Genomic DNA, 5,537 nt, shown 5'->3' with positions numbered 1-5,537 from the left:
TAGTTTTGATTGGGAAAGACTGGCAGAAAATTAAGCAGTGGAGAGGAATAACGGAATTTATGCGTTGATTTGGTTTGATCCCAGGTTGGCGTAGTTTTTGAGATTGCCGGGGTTCGGTCAGTGGAGGCGCATTGGTATTTGGTTTGTGCTGTTTGATGGAGATGTTATTAAAACATTTTGAAACACTTAGGAATGAGTTTCCTTTAAGGCCTCTTTCACACTTCCGTCTTTCTCCACACGTCGAAATACGTTGGTTTGTGAAAAAACAGGATCCTGCTAATTTGTATGAAGGAACCTGTTTTTTTCCCATTGACTTGTATTAGCGACATATGGGCACACGTTATGTCCATCATGCACTGGATCCTGTGCATTTTGGCGGACCGTCGTCTGCTAAAAATGTTCAAGGGAACATTTTTCTGTACGTTGGATCCTGTGTTTCCTACTGAGCATGCCCGGCAGGAAATCTCTCTCTCCTCCCTGGGATTTTGCACTTTACCTTTCCGGACAGCGGACCCGTTGAAACACTGCATCCGCTGCACACGTTATCCACTATTTCCCAAACGTCCGTCGGTACATCTCGCCGACGCTTTATGACGGCCGACTACCGACGTAAATGTGAAAGAAGCCTAAGTCAGAAGATGTTTTTTCAGTATCTGCCATTGAGACGCGCCCTAAATAGTCAAAATGAGGTGTTGCGCGTGATTCTGCAGTCTGATAGCTTGTTGAATCTTATAGGGATTCTGAGGAGTACGAAGGGATTTATTGCTTTGATGTACAGGGGGTCTGCTAAGAAAAAATGGGTGGCAGACGTGGGTCCCTTGTTGGAGTCCCAGTGGGAGTCCATACTACAGTACATCCCCAGGGCTTCCTTGAGTGAGGCTAACAGGGTGTCGCAGCTATACCTGGTTCATAGGGTGTACAGGACTCCGGTATGGATAATGAAGGCAAGACTGAGAGGTGGATCAAAATGCACAAGGTGCGGTAAGAAAGGTGCTGATTTTCTACATATGTGGTTGTGTGCTCACCTCCAGCCTTTTTGGGTGAAGGGGCTTAATTTGATTCAGGAGGTGACAGGAGTAAGTGTGGTGCGTAACCCGTTGACTTGCCTCCTGGGCTGTATGGCTGCTATTGCTACGGATGAATGCGGAAGGTTGGCTATTGCAAGATTGTTGTATGCTGCGAGGAAGCTTGTTGTGATGCATTGGTTGGATTAAAGAACGCCAGGTAAAAAGGAATTTGTTAACAAAATAAATGTTATTTCCTCATGGAAAAAAATATATCCATCAAGAGAGGTCAGAATACAAAGTTTGAAAATGTGTGGGGTGGATAGATGGATTGTCCAGGTGTGGCGTCTGCTGAGTTATTCCAGAGTAGAATGGGTGTCATTTAGTTGATTCTGGAAGGACTTGTACAGGTGTGCTTTTGTAAAGCTTGGTATAACTTTTTCACTTTTTCAAGAGGTGATGTTTTCAGATGGTTTAATTGGACAAAGGGCAGGGGTTTAGGAGAGGGGGGTTGGGTATGGGGTAAGAGCGTTGTTTACTTTAAAATGAAAATGTATTCATCGGTTCTGTATTCATTGTACCTGTCTGGAAAATGTATCAGACTGTGTTACTTGCATGTCATATGCTTTAATAAAAACTATATGATTTAAAAAAGAAAAGAAGGCGCTCATGTGTCAGGCGCTTCCATGAGGTCCAAGTTCATGGTGTGTTGGTAGTAGAGTAACACTTAAGCTTGCTTCCTCCATCGCCTCTCGCCAACCACGGACAACAGAGAGGGGATAGTTATCCTCTTTATCTTTTGACTCCTCTATTTGTTCCTCAGCTTCTGCACCTTCAGTAACAGTTTTAGGGTAAGTTCACACAGGACTTTTTTGCTGCGTATTTTTGCTGCGTTTTTTTATGCTAATTTAGGTGCGTTTTTTTGGTGCGTATTTGGTGCGTTTTTTGAGTAAGTTCACACAGGACTTTTTTGCTGCGTATTTTTGCTGCGTATTTTTGCTGCGTATTTTATGCCAATTTTCAGCTGCTTATAATAGATGCGTTTTTTTGTGCGGTTTTGGTGCGTTTTTTTGTCTATTTGTGCATGATAATGAAGTTGAGTGACCCCAGTGGAGCTTAGCATCGCCTTCATCCCAGCGGGGGAACAATTTACGGCGAATTACATGCCATGCATCGGCCTTTTTTTGACGATCACTGTAGTTTGGGCAAGCTACATCCCAAATTACAGGCATTGCTTCCACCCTGGAAAAATAAATGAAAAAGTAATTACCAAATGCAAGATGAAGTGAAGCCAACATTCATGACAAGGAAGATACAAACATACACATGCAGAACACATGAACATGTACATAACAGCACATGAGCATCGCAAAGTGTACCATTGCAAACAATCGGATAGATAGATATATCACAAATTAAAAAAAAATTACCTCCATGATTAGTTGGGAAACATTAATGCTCATCCTCCTATACCAAGACATAAACTAAAACCAAAGCAATTCAGTAGGGGTCAAAAAAACCAAATGAAATACCAAGACGTGGACATATCGGAATAAACTTTTATTATTATTGTGTGTGACGATGGTTACAAAGTACCTTTAAATTACATAAATCCACAAATATAAAATCGTATGTAAACATTAATTTCTAAAAACAACAAAAACATGCGCTGCACCAGGAAGATCAGGATGAAAGAGTGAAATATCACTCCTAACCCCAGCCCCACTATAATAACAGGATGTCTTAGATTATGCTGGCACCACGTAATTAAAAGTATCTCTGCCAAGTCCAACTCAATAGAACAACAATAAAAAAGTGCACAAATGCCAAGTTAAAATTAAAGTGGCATTGCTAAGTTTAACTCAATAAAACATGATTTAAGGTGCATCAGTGCCAAATCAAATTAAAAATAACCACTCATGACTATAAATTGATACAAATCACTACATAAAGTGACATAGTGCAAAAAGAGTGAATAGCACAACAATATACCCAGAAAGTGCCTAGTAAGGTGTTGGAGATAGCTAATTATAAACAGCGGTGTCAGCAACTATATATAGTTTTATACCTGCGGGGGCTGAATCCTGGACCTGCGCTTCTCCCGACGCGCGTTTCGGATTCAATATATCCTTCAACACCTTACTAGGCACTTTCTGGGTATATTGTTGTGCTATTCACTCTTTTGTAACCATCGTCACACACAATAATAATAAAAGTTTATTCCGATATGTCCACGTCTTGGTATTTCATTTGGTTTTTTTGACCCCTACTGAATTGCTTTGGTTTTAGTTTGGTTGCTGCTGTGGTTTCCACAGCGAATTGTTACACAGTGCACTGGGGTGACGTGTATGATATTTCTGTAACTTTCTTCACATATACAGATATATGAATAGGAATGTGAATTATTTTTGAAATTTACTCTATGTGTACTGTGTGACTTATATTCATCTATACCAAGACATGGCTAACACCTCACTACCAGAAACTCCCTCACAATAGATCACAATCAGGACACCTCACAATGGTTCTTCACACCTCACAATGTTTCTTCACACCTCACTACCAGGAACTCCCTCACAATAGATCACAATCAGGACACCTCACAATGGCTCTTCACACCTCACAATGGCTCACAATGGCTCTTCACACCTCACTACCAGGAACTCCCTCACAATAGATCACAATCAGGACACCTCACAATGGCTCACAATGGCTCTTCACACCTCACTAACCACACCCCTAAGCTGTTGGCTGTGAGATCACTTCCTGCTGGCCATGATTTTTCTGCACAAAAAACGCAGCAAATAATGCTACATGTGTTTTTGCTGCGTTTTTGCAGCGTTTTTTCCATCACCCATTCAAGTCAATGGGTGAAAAAACGCAGCAAAAACGCTGAAAGAAGTGACATGCCCTATGTCCAAAAAACGCAGCAAAGCAGAAAATACTGATCAAACAAAAACCCAATGTGTGTGCATGAGATTTCTGAAATCTCATAGGCTTTGCTGGTTATGTAAAAAGCAGCTGAAAATTAGCATAAAAAAAGCAGCAAAAATATGCAGCAAAAAAGTCCTGTGTGAACGTACCCTTAGTCTGGTACCATGAGCCCCCCTCAATCACCACTGTAATCCACCCTCCCATGGCACCCGCCTGTGCGACAACAGTTCGGAACTTATAGATATTTTTATCCCTTACTCATCCTCCTCTGCTTCCACCTCCTCCTGCAGACTATTGAAAGTCTGCTCCAACATATAGGTGACCAGAATAGTGATGCTGATGACCGCATCGTCAGCATTAACCATCTAAGTAGCCATTTCAAAACTGTACAGATTGATGCAGAGGTCTTTCATCTGCCTACTCTGCAAGCGTGAATTGCAACACGTCTGTACTGCATTGGCCTAGGCTATGCAAAAGGACATACTGCAGCAGGGCTTGTCACTGCTGCCACAGTCGCTGCAGCATGTGCAGAGTGAAATTCCACTGTGTCGGCACATTGCAAATCAAACAGTTAACCGGTAGGCCAAAAGACCTCTGTAGTGAAACTAGTCGATGTCCTGCGAATGGCAGAAGTGAGCACACAGCGATCTTGCTTTCTGCAGCAGCGGATCCAGGCCGGTATACTGGCATAGAAATTGCTGTACCACCAGATTGTGGACATGAGCCATGCAAGGCATATGTGAAGTTGCCAGGGGGAAGGGCTGCCACCAAGTTCACACTGTTATCACACATGACATTCCCTGGCTCCAGGTTCAGTGGAGACAGCCATTGCTCAAACTCAGCCTGGAAACCTGTCCACAACTCTTGAGCTGTGTGACTGCATTATTCAAAGCATATTTAAACACTGCCTGATTGCAATGAGTCCTGGCTGTGCAGTACGGAGGTGGGAGGAATCTTTCTGCACTGCTAAAATTACTGTCTCATTAAGGGAGAGGTTGAGGGTACAAGTGGAGGCCCTAGAGGAGGTGAGGGGCCAGAGGCAGTAAAGGAAACAGGGTTGTCCCACAAGTCTTGGGGATTCCAAGACTTGTGGAGCAGCCCCTTGCCTGCTAGCCCTCACAGCCACCAGAGTCACCAAGTGCCCAGTCAGCGAGATGTAACGTCCCTGCCCATGTTTGCTTATCCATGTGTTAGTGGTGAAATCTGGAGTGCCCCCAGACGCAGGGCCGCGGGGTACTCGGTACCGGGCCTCTCTGTCTCGGTCATGGGGTTGTCACGGTGACTAGACCCGGTCCGTGACCCTGCTAAGGGGCGTCCAATGAAAGGTGTGATGATGATGCGTGGTGCGAGGCGCGATGAATAACGAGGACACAGGGTTGGCTGAGACCGGCCGGTCCGAAGGCACATCCAGAGTTCCCTTTGCAGCTGGAAATCAGTGCCTACCTTCTAGCGCCTGGGTGTTGTAGTACCTCCCTGCTGAGCACCACGGGATAGTCCTCACAATTGTTGCATCTGTTTCTGATGTTCTTTCTCTCTCCGTCCCCCAGATGATTTGGCTAGGACGCACCCGTTTGACGGGGTAGGCCTGGAGTTATTCTG

This window comes from Ranitomeya variabilis, chromosome 2, assembly GCF_051348905.1.
Source record: "Ranitomeya variabilis isolate aRanVar5 chromosome 2, aRanVar5.hap1, whole genome shotgun sequence".
In the NCBI taxonomy this organism is placed as follows: Eukaryota; Metazoa; Chordata; class Amphibia; order Anura; family Dendrobatidae; genus Ranitomeya; species Ranitomeya variabilis.
The sequence above is the reverse complement of the archived record's forward strand: the minus strand, read 5'-3'. Positions refer to the sequence as shown.